Consider the following 15,916-nt stretch of genomic DNA (forward strand, 5'->3'; position numbering starts at 1 on the left):
CCCTGCCAAGTCTCTATACTTGGACTTTTCCAGTGCCAAGTCTCCATACTTGGACTTTTCCAGTGCCAAGTCTCCATACTTGGACTTTTCGCGTGCCAAGCTCCCTGCTTGGACTTTTCCGTGCCAAGTCTCCATACTTGGACTTTTCCAGTGCCAAGCTCCCTACTTGGACTTTTCCGTGCCAAGTCTCCATACTTGGACTTTTCCCGAATCAGGTCAACCAGGTCAACCCTGACCTACGGTTGCACCAATAATCTCCCAAACATCTATTCTTGTCCCACATCAAGAATAGAACTCTCTCACGAGTGTCAAACATCAACATGCAACACAACTAGGTCAACCTTGACCTAAGGTTGCACCGACAATCTTCCCAAGTCAAACATCAAAATACAACTCGAGTCACGTCAACTCGAGTCGGGTCAACCAGGTCAACCTTGACCTAAGGTTGCACCAACACTCATCTGCAGTCTTCACCCCTCGGTCGCACTTCATGCCGACCTTCTCGCTAGCTGCATCTCTTGCTCCCCGAGCAATCTTCCGCTCTGGCTTTCGTCCCTCGGAACCACCGCACGCTTCCTTCTCGTCCACCGGGGTACTCTTCCGCAGCGCCTCATCCCTCGGACGCACCGCGTGTCGTCTTTCTCGCTAGCTGCGTCTTCCACTCAACTACCTATGCTCCTAAGTTCCTGCACACTTAGACACATGGTTAGAAACACACAGGACCTAACTTAACTTGTTGATCACACCAAAACAACCTTGGGGTTCCAACAATCTCCACCTTTTTGATGTGATCAACCCAAGTTAAACTAGGGTAAAAATAGACATGAAAATTAAACAGTTTATATTGCAATAACGTGCAACAAGATAGAAAAATTAAATTTCAAAAATTTTAATTTTTAATTGCAATAACGTGCAACAAGATAGAGAAATTAAATTTCAAAAAAAAAATTTAATTTTCAATTTCTACCTTCCCCTAGACTTATACTTTTTCTTCTTCCCCTTTGATCACATAAAAAAATTGGGGTTGCAAGAAAAATCTAAGGGTTGACACTTAGAAAAATTATAAAACTCTATTTCAATGATTTTCTGGAAAATTTTTCTAAGTAAAGGAAAAATTTCTAAGTCAAACATAACTTTTGAAAAATTTCTAAGTTTTCGTCATCAAGAATTAAGAACTTTATAAGCCGAAAACTTTATGAAAAAAAATTGAGAACATTTTTAAAAAAATTAAAACAAATTTCTATGCATTTATTTTATATATATATATATATATATTAATTCTAATGCTTTTATCATAAAGTTTTAAAATTTCATTTTAATTTATCATAACTTTTTAAATCATACTTTTTCATATTTAAAGCAACCAATATTAAACATGCAAAAATTGTATCATGTTAATTTCTATTATTAGTTTGTCAAAATTCTTTAATCGACAAACTATTTCTTTTGACTTAATATTTTTTGTTGTATTTTGAATTTCTAATTCACAAAAATATTTCGATAATATAAATTCTAACTTGATAAAATTTTTTGACAGTATTTCTAATTTGTAAAATTCGTTCGACAAAATATTTTGTAATTTGCAAAATTTATTTGACAGAAGATTTTCTAATCCGAAAAACTCTTTCGATGATTCAATTTCTAATTTGCAAAATTCTTTCGGCGACTTTTCGATTGATTTAACTAATTGTTCAGAAGGTGGAGACCATACTTGACTTACCTTGTCAGCAGTTGATTCTCCCCCTGTCGAGTTGCTTTCTTCCGAAGTCTCTCCCCCTTCATCGATGCTCATCTGGGATGAGCTTTCCGTATCCTCAGGATGGAGCCCGGCTGTCTTGACAGTTTCCTCATTCTCGGGCTGTTTTGTCGGCGGCTCGGTGTCCATTGAGTTGTCGGCTTCCAAAGGTTTTTCGTAGAGTTTCAAGAACTTTTCCCAAAGTTTTTTTGCGCTTTCGTACTCTCCGACTCTGTCGATATCTTCATTTGGTATTACAGTTAGAAGGTGAAATTCCGCCCGAGCGTTTGCCATATACTCGTTACGTTGCTTCTCATTCCAGAGGCGTTTATCGAGTTCTTTTCCATTCATTGTCTTTGTGCTTCATAACTAGATTTCATTATTAAACAAATACCAAAATCAGTGTTTAGGTATACCTCAATTTTTTTCTTCCATAAAGAAAACTCCCCCTCGAATGCTGGTGGGTATTCGCTAGCTCCGGCCATCATTTTGTTGCATCAGTTGGTGGTTAGTCATCTTGAGGCGTACTCTGCTCTGATACCACTTGTAGGACCGTTGCGGCCGGCTATAAGGGGGTTGTTGAGTAGTCCTGTAGAAAACAAAAATAAGAACACCCTTCTCGAACTCTTTAAGCTAACACTTGCATAAATAAAGCAAAGTAATAATTAAAATCATAAAGAACGAGGCACAAGATATTTACTTGGCTACAACCGATGTGGTTGTTAATCCAAGGAAGTTGAAAGCACTAGAATACTCCTTCAGGTGGAGAAGCCTCGTACAGCAATGAAGCGCAGAAATAGAAGTTTAACTCTAAACTAAAGCACACAAGTGTTGGAATTACAATTCGTGAGTTCGTTGAAAAGCTTCTGGACCAAGGTTATATTTATAGCCTTGGTCGGGGGCGCCCCGAAGGGTTCCGGGAGCCCTGGGGGGATAAAACTTTATCCCCCAATGTCCAGATAGCGAAAGACTCGTTCTGGTCAAACTTCGACTTCCGGGTGCCCTGGTATGCTCCGGGCGCCCCGGAGGGGTCCGGGCACCCCGGTCAGCTCTGGGCGCCCCGGAGGGAAAAGTCAACCTCGTTGACTTTTCCAGCCCCGGGTCTTCTGCTCCGTTCGCTTGGGTGATCTCTGCCATCCGGAAAAGGGCTCACCCGAACTCAAGTTTCCGGTCTTCTCGAGCAGGCTTCCACTCCGGCTTCTCGTCCCTCGGAATCGCTGCGTGCTTCCTTCTCGTCCGCCAGCGTACTCATCCGTAGTCTTCGTCCCTCGGTTGCACCCCGTGCCTACCTTCTCGCTAGCTGCGTCTCTTGTTCCCCGAGCAATCTTTCGCTTCGGCTTTCGTCCCTTGAAACCACCGCATGCTTCCTTCTCGTCCACCGGGATACTCTTCCGCAGCGCCTCGTCCCTCGTTTGCACCGCGTGCCATCCTTCTCGCTAGCTGTGTCTTCCGCTCGACTACCTGTGCTTCTAAGTTCCTGCACACTTAGACACAGGGCTAGAAACACACAGGACCTAACTTAACTTGTTGATCACACCAAAACAACCTTGGGGTTCCAACACCTTCGTGCAGCTCGAGGAACTTCTCCCAAAGTTCCTTCGCGGAGTTGTAGTTGCCGATTCGATTGACTTCTTGTGGCGGAAGAACGCTTAGCAGATGGTATTCTACTTTGTCGTTCGTCGCGTATTCAGCCTGCTCCTTTTTTGTCCATTGATATTTTTCCTTGCCCTCTGGAGCTACAAAGCCAAGTTCTATTGTTAAAATTAATTCAAAATCTATTGTGAAAAATACCTGCATCAATTTTTTCCAGGTAGCGAAATCCCCTTCGTATTTCGGCGGGTGGATGCTTGGTCCGGCCATTATCTTTGCTTCAATTGGCGGTTAATCCTCCTGAAGTGCCTCAGCTCTGATACCACTTGTAGGACCGTTGTGGCCGGTTAGAAAGGGGGGTGGATAGCCCTGTAAATACAAAAACAAAAACCAACCCTTCTCGAACTCTTAAGCTAACACTTGCATAAATAGATCGATGAACGGAAAATAACTCAGAAAAGTAAAAAGGCACACCGAAATTTACATGATTACAACCGAAGAGGTTGTTAATCCAAGGAAAGCGTAGCACTAGTATCTCTTTCAGGCGAAGAAGCCTTTTACAGCAATGAAGCGCACAACAGAAGCTAAACTACAGAAAAAGCTCACAAGTGTAGAAATAATGTTTGAGTTCTGAATTGATGAAAAGCTTCTGGACCAGGGCTATATTTATAGTCTTGGTTGGGGCGCCCCGAAGGGTTCCGGGTGCCCTGGGGGGATAAATTTTATCCCCCAACGTTCAGATCGAGTCAAAACTTGATCTGGTCAAAAGTCAACTCCGGGCGCCCCGGGCGGGAAAGTCAACCCTGTTGACTTTTTTCAACCCGGGTCTTCTGCTCCGGTTCCGTTCCCCTTAGACCGAGTCTTTCGTTTGCTTGGGTGATCTCTGCCATCCGGAATAGGACTCACCCGAACCCAACTTCCGATCTTCTCGAGCAGGCTTCCGCTTCGGCTTCTTGTCCCTCAGAATCGCTACGTGGTTCCTTCTCGTCCGCCAGCGTACTCATCCGCAGTCTTCGTCACTCAGTTGCATTCTGTGCCGACCTTCTTGCTAGCTACGCCTCTTGCTCCTCGAGCAGTCTTCCGCTCCGGCTTCTCATCCCTCAGAACCACTGCACGCTTCCTTCTCGTCTGTCGGTGTACTCTTCCGCAGCGCCTCATCCCTCGGACGCACCGCATGTCGTCCGTCTCGCTAGCTGCGTCTTCCACTTGACTACCTGTGCTCCTAAGCTCCTGCACACTTAGACACAAGGTTAGAAAAATACATGACCTAACTTAACTTGTTGATCACACCAAAACAACCTTGGGGTTCCAACAGATTAGTCTCTAGAACTCCGACTAGCTCAATCCTCCTTGTTAGTGAAGAAACCTCACCACAAACTCAATCAAGAACTCTTGGATTGCTCTAAGCTTTGGAGAGTCTATTAGGGGTTAACGACCTCTAATTTCATTACTAAAGTCAATCAATCCGAGTTCCATTATATAGAGCTTGGGAATAAACATCCAAATTATATCTCCCCCATCAGTCGACTGTCATACTTAACAATCGACTAGCCTTTATGGAATTCTACTATTATAACCTAACGGCTTGATTTTAATCGACTGCTCACTATGGATCAGTCTGTTGGTACCCCATGGTAGTTTTGATGTGATCAACCAAGTCAGGTTAGGTCAAGTAGGTGTTTAACCCTATGTCCAAGTGTGCAGGAGCTTAGGAGCACATGAAATCGAGCGGAAGATGCGACTAACAAGAAGGACGGCACGAGAGAGAGTTGACGGGCTCAGTGCGTCTGAGGGATGAGGTGCTACAGAAGAGTACACTGACAGATGCGAAGGACGCACACGGCGGTCCGAGGAACGAGAAACAGGAGCAAAAGCCTGCTCGAGGAGAAAGTCGGAAAAAGGGTTCGGGTGAGCCCTCCATCCAGGCGATTGGAGCAGCAGAAGAGCGAAAGGAGGCTAGAAACACTGCTGGAGGCTCCTTTAAAGGGAATTGAAGGCGCCTCCGCGCCTTACCGTGGAAGGCGCCTTCGATGAACAGTACGAAGGCGCCTTCCAGCCTTATGGAAGGCGCCTTCAACCAAGTAAATTTTATCGTTGGCAGTGGATAAACTCTTATCCACTGACGTCTTACTGGAGGCGCCTTCCAGCCCTATGGAATGAGCCTTCCAGCCCAAGATAAGATTTTTCAGGGGCTATAAAATGACCTCTGGACCTAGGAAATATAACACAACACTAGTGATTGATCCATCTTGAGTTCTGAGTAGTAATTGAGTGTGTCAACTGTCATAAGAGGCTTCTCTGCATGAAGGAGAGTTTACTAATCTTTTTATCTACCTTGGATTAACAACCTCCCCGGTTGTAACCAAATAATTCGTTGTGCCTCTTCCTTTTAGTTTATTTACTTGATTATGCAAGTGCTCCATTTAAATACGCTATAAAGTTCGAGGAAGGTTCGTCTCATTTTTGCAGGGCTATTCAACCTCTCCTTTTTAGTCGGCCGCTATCGGGATCAAAAAGTGGTATCAAAGCCAAGTTCGCTTTAGGAGGACTAACTGTCGAACGAAGCACATGAGATGGTCGAATCAAGCATCTATCCACCGAAGTTCGAGAGGGATTTTGTCAACTAGAAGAAGAAGATGGAGGCATTTTTCAAAACTGATTTCGATTTGCTTTTTATAATGGAATTTGATTTTGTAGCACCCAAAGGCAAAGAAAAATATCACTGGACCAAAAAGAAGCAAGCTTATTTCATGGTAAACGGCAAAGCGGAGTTCCATTTGCTAAGTGTCTTACCGCCATAAGAAGGCGAAATCATTGCACACCTTCACTCAAGGATCAAGGAGCTCATCACTGGACTCATAAATCTCAAAGAAAAGGTAAGTAACCGAGATTCACTAAGGTACGCTCTTAACGCATTCCCTAGAACAAGGACAAGTGCAAGAACAAGAAGCTGACCCAAGCGAATAAGTATAAGAATATGAAGGAGTCGTGGGACAAAACATCGTCCGAATTAGAAATTGAAGTCATCGCCGAACTTGCACTAGTGGCAAGTCACCAAGAAGAAGGAGATGAAGCAAGCTCATCCAAAATAAGCATCGACAGCATTGATGAAGGGGGAGCAACATTGGAAGAAAGCAGTACTTCAGGGGGAGCTTCACATCACAGGATCGACAAATTATCAAGTATGGTCTCTTCCTCCTAATAAATTATTTCAGTTTGTTAAATTATTAATAAAGAATTATTATAAATTAGAAAAAAAGTTAAAGAATTAAAGTCAACTCTAGCTAAATTTGGTTGATTAGAAGACTATGATAAAATAAAAAAATGGAAATGAAATAGAAAATTTGAAAAATCGTGCATGCTCAAATATTCAATATATTAGAAAATATAATGGATTGAATTGGTACCTTAAATACCATAAGGGCTAGATTAAGAAAATTTCACAGAAATACATATCTAAGAAATTTTTAATTAAACCAGTAGGAAGGAACCTATATTGGATTCCAAAATCATATTTGGATTGAATATTTTTAAATTATGGCTTTCAGAGTAAATTAAATATTAAATTTCTTTAAGAGACTTTGTCTAGAAAGTGGTTGTTGTTTCAATATCCAAGAAGGCCTAGTGCCTCGCCACAACCTGGAAGTCAATTATTGAAATAAGTATTTAATTGACTAATTGTTAAACATTTAGAAGTTATAAAAATACCTTAATTTTCTATTAAAAATTAATTAAATATTTTTTTAATTCTTATCTTTTTAAAATAGTTAGAAATTTTTACTAGTTTTATTATTTTTACTCTTAGACTTTTAAATGAACCCTATTTTTAATGTGATCAAAAGGGGGAGTAGGGAAGAACAAGTCAAGTCTAGAGGGTACTTGCCCATTTTTTTTCTTGCAAAAAAAAAAAAGGTTAAAATTTTTACTTGAATTTAAAAAAAAAATTGTAAAATTTTTCTAGATTTGGATAAGCGTGTATTTTTTCATAATGAAGTCCTAAACTAGAAATTAATTTATTTACTTCATAAAATAACTTAGGCACTTGAGCTTCAGATGGAAGTACTCGACGAAGGAAGTCCAACAATGCTGTAAATGACTTATCACTCCATTTTCCATTCACTTTCAATTGAAATAACTCAATAAGGAACGACAGTTTAGAAAACTCTGTGCATCCTGTATATAACTATTGTTTCCCTTCCTCTATTAGTCGATAGAAATCTTTCACATTAGACTCCATCGGTGTATGACTCGTTGATGCTCCAATGTAATTTTCATTACTTGTAGATCCTTCATGCATTCCAAATGCATCATGCAACATTTCTTGTACCATGAGTTCATGGCTAGTTACTTCATAAACTTGTTGCACTGAATCATGAAGTTCTTTGTTATCATTATTTTGTACAATTAATTTTTCTCCATGAAAATTTCAGATGTGATAATCTTGTAAGATACCATTTATCATCCGATGTTCGTGTACTGTCTCACGATCATGACTCAATGAGTTTATGCATTTGCAATAAGGGCATGGTCTCATGACATCTGGAGTCACATCAACAAATGCATAGCGTAAAAATATAAGATTCCCACCCGATACTCAAGACTGCCATGTGGCGCAGCCATCCATTGCTTCTGCATAATTTGATGTTGTTCAATAATTTATAAAAGTTAACACATTGAAGCAAGATTTATCAAAATTAAAGAAACTTCATAGATAAAATTTCAAAGAATTCAACAAACATATATATAAATACAATTCCTAAATATAAAATTTTAAATATATAAACAGAAGGATTTCAAAAGAAAAAAAATCATATATATATATGCTAACGGTCTTATGAGAAATCCGTGATATTATTCAACTTAGAGAACAAAAATATGAAAATGAAGCTTAATTAGCATCATAGACACGCTGTAAGCAAACTACAATAATAAACTTGAAAAATAATATGAATAACTTGTAGAAAAAGATAAATTAAATTAAGGGATTCATTGGAAAATTTTACAAATCTACCGGCCAACACAAATTAAACCTTAATTGATTATAATTTTTATCACCATTAACATATAAAAATATTGTCACCATACAAAAACTAAACCAAGAAATTACCTTGAGAAACAAAATCAAAGGTGATTTATCATGTGGATGTCGAAGGATGATGCTAGGGTGCAATTAATCTGATGGGTCGCTAGAATAGAGAGGATCGCAGGAACATAGATGGTCGATAGAAAAGAGAAGGTCATTGGAACAAAGAGGGTCGTCGAAATAGAAAGGTTTGCTGGAATTGTGAAAATAATATGAGATGCGAGCATGTTTTTTTTATTAATCTTGTATGTACCCTTTAGAAGCGGTCGTATGTAACCTTTAGAAGCGGTTTAAGACTGATTCTAAAAGAAACTTATATGAACGGTTCTAATAACCGGTTCTATATGTGTCTAATAGCAACGGTTTACCAACCACTTCAAAAAAATCAATTGAAGCAGTTTTAAGAGCGGTTTCACTTGACCTATTCTATTGGGTCTGCTTTTACAACCGCTTCATCAACCATTGCTAATTTTTCAGTCCTAATGTCTTGTTTTTTTATAGTGCTAACTTAACTTAAGTTTGATCACATCAAAAAGAGGGAGATTGTTGGTACCTCGTGATAGTTTTGATGTGATCAACCAAGTCAAGTTAGGTCATGTTAGTGTTTAACTCTGTGTCTAAGTGTGCAGGAGCTTAGGAGCACAGGAAGTCGAGCGGAAGACGCGACTAGCGAGAAGGAAGGCATGGGAGAGAACCCACGGGCTCGGTGCATCTGAGGGACGAGGTGCTACGGAATAGTACACCGGCGGATGAGAAGGACGCGCGCGGCAGTCCGAGGGACAAGAAGTCGAAGAGGAAGCCTGCTCGAGGAGAAGGCCGAAAAAAGAGTTTAGGTGAGCCCTATTCGGTTGGCCGAAATCACCCAGACGATCGGAGCAGCAGTAGAGCGAAAGGAGTCTGGAAACACTGCTGGAGGCGCCTCTGTGGCGCATCCGAACCTCATTGTGGAAGGCGCCTTCGATGAACAGTACGAAGGCGTCTTCTAGTCTTATAGAAGGCGCCTTCAACCAAGTAGATTTTATCGTTGGTAGTGGATAAACTCTTATCCACTGACGTCTTGTTGGAGGCGCCTTCCAACCCAAGATAAAATTTTTCAGGGGCTATAAAATGACCTCTGGACCTAGGAAATATAACACAACACTAGTGATTGATCCATCTTGAGTTCTGAGTTGTAATTGAGTGTGTCGATTGTCGTAAGAGGCTTCTCCACCTGAAGAAGAGTTTACCAAGCTTTTTATCTTCTTTGGATTAACAACCTCCCCAGTTATAACCAAATAATTCATTGTGCCTCTTCCTTTTAGTTTATTTACTTGTTTATGCAAGTGTTCGATTTAAATACGCTATAAAGTTCGAGGAAGGTTCGTCTCATTTTTGCAGGGCTATTCAACCCCCCCCCCCCCCCCTTTTTTAGTCGGCCGCTATCAGGACCAAAATAGTCGACTGGTCTTCATAGGCTGAGCGAATAGAAGTATTCTGTTCGCTCCTAGTTGAGTGCCCAATCAACTGGACTAATAGACTTGTAACCCTAGAACCATAAACCCTGGAATTCTATTCCGGGTTTGTTGGTTTTCAACCACCAGTCGATTGAGACATATACCAATTGACTAGTAAACCCTAACTTAGAGTTGTGCCCTCGAGTATAATCACTCATGCACTCGTCCTCACCTACATAACCTTAACCTTGCCTTCTAGTCCCCCTCCATCAACCTTGCATCCTACAGATGGGTTCTCATCCTTCACATCTTGCCATTAAGAGATTCCTTCGGCCTTATCCTTATTGTCAAGTCTTTCTTTGCCAAGAGACTCCTTACCTCTAGGTCTTCATCCTTGCCAAGAAGCTCCTCGCTCTCGGGACTTCACTTGCCAAGAGTTTCTTGCTTCGGGACTTCATCCTTGCCAAGAGTCCCTCACTCCGGGTCTTCACCTTTTCATGTCACACTTAGACTTACATGGCCAAACCTCAAGCTTAGACTTACACCACCAAGACTCTCATGCTTAGACTTTGCTTTTGTCAAGATCACACTTGGTCTTTCCTTGCACCTGTCACCTACACACTTAACATCGCATATCAAATAGAGATGCAAACTCTAACTTAAACCCTTTTCTCAAATATCAAAACCTAAGGGTATACCGATTACTTCAACAATCTCTCCCTTTTTATGTTTGACAATAGTTTAAGTTAGGGAAACAAATAATGCAATACATATATAAATAAATATGCAATCTACTTATGCATATACAATGAAACCTAATCATTAGCTCCCCCTTCACCTAAGCTCCCCCTTGAGCTAGAATCTACTCATGCATATGCAATAGAACATAATCCTTGGCTCCCCCTTCATCTAAGCTCCCTCTTGAGCTAGAATTCCTTACAAAGATATTTAGGTTTTCTACTTAAACCTAAACTTCTCCCCCTTGGTCATACATCAAACAAAACTTCAACAATATTTCAATTATTAGACTCTTATACCTTTAATGATCATAATCATCATATATTAATCCCTCATATGATTGCATACATATATATCATTCTTTTGATCATTTCTTATTATTGAAAGATAGTTCCAGATTATCTCAGTCGACTGACCTAGTCCTCATTCAACTGTCCTTCATCGAATCAAACTCATAGAATCATTTTGTTTTTAATGAATAGTGTTACCAGTCGACTAATTTCTGATATCAGTCAACTTGTACACAATTTCAGCCCTAAATATATTTCTAAACCTAATTTCATAAATGCACCAGAAATTCTATAGATCTCCGAAAATTCTCAAATTTTGTGGAGAAATCTATTTTATCATTGTCTATTTGGAAAAAATATATTTAAAAATATATATATCTCAGATTCTAATATAAAAATAAAACTCAAAATTGTCTAAATGATTCAATTGAACCTTGGCTTAAAGTTCTAATTTTGGTTTCCTCTTGATATACCTACTCATACTAAACCATAATGTATCCTTAACATTACTTTATATAGTATTTATATATCTAAAATCAATTTTCATGTAATATGAATCTCATTTCATATTTTTATGTATGAAGTTCATCCCAATTGTGTCAACCAATTCTATTAGAGACTCAAGTTCATTTTTAAAACCTTTGGTACATTTTATGACCCATATAAAATCTCAAGCAAGGTTCACTTGAAATCCATTAACCATGAGTCCCAAATTTACTCTTTGAGCTCCCCCTAGAGCTCTTAACTAGCCACCTTCCTAGATGACTTATCTATTATGGCTAGACCACAATGATGCACCTTGGTTGATAATTGACCTAACCACTCTACTCTCTTAATTTTAGACACCTTGTCTTTGGTTAATTTTTCCTTTCCATAGTTATATGTAACCCTTGCATATATCTTTTCTTTGACTTTGGAGATTCTCTCTTGCTATTAGCATATGCAATTATTGCATGTATCCTTTCTTTGGCCTTAGGAGATGATGATTGGTATCCCAAATCTGATCTATTACTTTTGGATTTTTAACTACTCAAAATCTTATCAAGTCCTTTAAATACCAATTGTTGGAACCTTAATCACGGGCTAAAAGGGGTGAATAGATGGTCACTCATTTCCTTCACTTTCTTATACTTGTTAGCATAGTAGAAATATACATAACCAAATATGAAATCTAACCCTAGAGACAAGAAAAAAGAAAATAAACCCTAACACATTTGTTTACGTGGTTCGGAGATGATGCTCCTACTCCATGGCTGTCTGTAAGGTGGACGATCTCTCAATCTGTCGGTGGATTAGTCCCTGAAACTCTAGCTAGCTCAATTCTCCTTGTTGATGGAGAAACATCACTACAAACTCGATTAAAAACTCTTGAATTGCTCTGAGCTTTGGAGACTCTATTAGGAGTTAACCACCTCTAATTTCGTCACCAAAGTCTATCAATCCGAGTTCCATTATATAGAGTTTGGAAGGAAATACCTAAGCTGTGTTTCTACCACCAGTCGACTGTCATGCTTACTAATCGACAGGCCTCTATGGAATTCTACCGTTATAACCTAACGGCTTGTTTCCAATCGACTGCTAACTATGGATGAGTCGACTGGTCTTCATGGGCTGAGTGAACAGAAACATTCTGTTCGCTCCTAGTCGACTGTCTAGTCAACTGGTAACTTTTCCAGCCGACTGTCCAGTCAATTGGTAACTTTACCAGTCGATTGACCAGTTAACTAGCAACTTTACCAGTCGACTAGTAACCCTAGAATCACAAATCCTGAAATTTCATTCCGGGTTTGTTGGTTCTCAACCAACAGTCGATTGAGACATATACCAATTGACTGGTAAATCCTAACTAAGTATTTTACCCCCGAGTATAATCACTTATGCACTTATCCTCGCCCACACAACCTTGACCTTGCCTTCTAACCTCCTCCATCAGTCTTGTGTCCCTCGAATGCTTCTCCATCTTTCATGCCTTGCCTTCAAGAGTTTTCTTCAGCCTTATCCTTGTTGTTGGGTCTTTCTTTACCAAGAGGCTCCTTACCTCTGGGTCTTCATCCTTGCCAAGAAGTTCCTTGCTCCCAGGACTTCACTTGCCAAGTGTTGCTCGCTTCGGGACTTCATCCTTGCCAAGAGTCCCTCGCTCTGGATCTTTACCTTGCCAAATCACACTTGGACTTACATAACCAAGCCTCAAGCTTAGACTTACATCCCCAAGACTCCTATACTTGGACTTTACCTTTGCCAAGATCATAATTTGTCTTTCCTTGTACCTATCACTTGCACACTTAACAACGCATATCAAATACAGATGCAAACTCTAACTTAAATCCTTTGTCTAAACATTAAAACCTAAGGATGCATCGATTGCTCCAACATAGAGGGTATTTTTTTAGAGATGAGAGGACATTTTTTAGAGAGGAGGATGTGGATGAATAGTAGTAGTCTTCAAGGGTATTTTTAGAATTTCAGTTGATTACCATTCCAGAATATCAAACCAACCAAATACTATATTGAAATAATAATACTTCCCATTCGAGTCTACTATCAAACTCATTCTGATTTCTATTTTTATGGCACAAACTAAACGCCACCTTAGTATATTAATTATTATGGTATGCTATTTATATTTATACTCTTTGATGAATATAAACCTTAAGTTTATCATTATTATTATTTTTAATAAGATTATTATTTGGTGATTGATTTCTCGTTTTCCTTGCCCTCGAGGCTATGGCAGAGTATTCAGGTGATCACTCAGTTATCCGTGATTCGATCTTCAGTTATGATAAATTTGTAAGAATTTTGTCTTCAAATGGAGGACACAACTAAAGGATATTGGACTTCTTGATCACACATTATGAACGTTTTCTAATTTATCCTAATGACCTATAAAAAAAAAAATTTAATGAGCTAGATGGATCACCAGGGCTCGCTGTGTTTATGTCTTCTTTTTTATTTCGGATTTTCCTCACTAAAAGAATTAATATATGTATTCTTATTGTTGAGTTATGAAAAAAAAAAGTTTTCTCCGTGTGTAGAAACTAAATTGAAAATTTGGATATAATTGGATTCCTAATTCTTTCTATTGACTCGCAATTAACAAGAAAAATTAATGATTTTATGATTCCATTTTTGGGGTAATTAAATTTGTGATTATTTTGGAGAGTAAATGCATAAGAAAATGAGCAATTTTCAAGCTATTTTGTCAGTATAGAGAAATATTGTAGAAAATATACAGAAAAATATTATAACGAATTATATTTTTGCTAGGGGTTTCTTTGAGTGAATCAAAATGATAAGTTGTTGACCAATAATTAATTATTAAGATTTGATTTGTTATTGCGTGATTAAAGTCTAACGAATTTCTACCAAATAAAATAAAATAGTTTATTTTTTTCTGGCTTCTTGACTATGAGTGGACATCAATAATTGGAAATATATATGTAAACTAATTACTATATTAATTAATACAATTTTTTCCCCATTAGAAAAAACTACCCTAACCACTTAGTAGATATGAATTCATCCCATAATTTATGTTTTCTCATATAATTTAGGGACATATTATAAAATTTAAGACTGGATTATAAGAGACGTAGGGACACAATCACTTTTGCTACTATATTATATATTTTTTTTTCTATTTTTATAATCCTTAATTAATGCCATTCTTAAATTATAATTTTAAAACGTCTCCCTCATCCATAAAATCTCAACCTCCTTTTATTTTTCTTTTTCCAAAATTAATTTTATTTAAAAAAATTCCAAAAAAGTATACTGAAACAATCACTCAAAATCATTTTCTCACTTTCTTTTACGTTTTTTTTTCCTTTTCCTCCGTCTCTTCAGCTTTACACCCTACTATTATTATTATTATTATTTTAATTTTTTTAGATAATTTTATTGGCCTATTATATTTATTTAATTTAAAATTTTAATCAAATACCTATATTCAAAAATAAAAAATACTATCGTCATCTTCCTCCCTCTTCACTGTCCCTTTGCTACTGCCGTCCACTTGTTGCTTGTCGCTTGCTGCCCGTCGCCTGTTGTTGTCACCTCCGGCTACCATGCTGCCGGTGCCCACTGCCCACTCATCGCTGTTGCCCATAGCCGCACATTGCTGCCACCTCCGTCATCCACTGCCACTGCTGTCACCTTCGTCGCCCACTATCACCCACCTCCCACTATACCATTGTTGCCATCTCCGATCTCCATGAAGTTCCACGATGATCTGAATGCAGTGTTATTGCTTGTTATCATCTCCGCACTATCCCGTTGTAGATCCGGTACTGCCCATTATCATCACCCGGCGTCCATTACTACCGCCCGCTACTGTCATCTCCGGCTACCGCTCCACCGCACTCCACATGAAACTTCGCAATGAACCTCTGCATTTGCACCGTTTTATTACACTCTGATCCTTCCAAGAGTAATTTAAAAAAAAAATACTTAATCTTCGGAATTGAGAAAACTTTTGGATAACCTATGATTTTCTGATTCTAGATTTGATGTCGAGATTGATAACTTTTGTTGACATTTCGGAATCGAAAAACAGAGAATAAAGAAAAACTTCTGTTCAAATATGATTATCCTAAATTACTATAGATAAATAATCTTAATCATCTATGATATTCCTGAACCAATAGCGCTAAATGTCATCAAAATTTAAAAAACCGGGTTCAATTTTTCGAACCCAGCCTTTTATCTCTTTTCTTAGTTTTTGACGGGGCCACACATTTTTTTTTTAAAAAAAAAAACTAAAACCGTCCCCATTTTTTTTTAGCACGAATCTTCTAGTCCATAAATTATGGACCAAAAGATGATTTATTTTTTTACACCATTGATTTGGATGGATCTTACTTATTTAAAAATGGGGTTCATCTAAATCAAAAGTTTTTTTGTAATTTATGGACCAGAAAATTCCAACTGATTTTTTTTATGTCTTATTTTTTGAAAATATAAATAATTAGATTATTAGAGACTCTTTTTTATTCTCTAAGTATAAATATATGGACTTTGTTGACCTTCCAATTTCTTGACAATTCGA

The sequence above is a fragment of the Zingiber officinale genome, chromosome 1B (assembly GCF_018446385.1).
Source record: "Zingiber officinale cultivar Zhangliang chromosome 1B, Zo_v1.1, whole genome shotgun sequence".
Classification (NCBI taxonomy): Eukaryota; Viridiplantae; Streptophyta; class Magnoliopsida; order Zingiberales; family Zingiberaceae; genus Zingiber; species Zingiber officinale.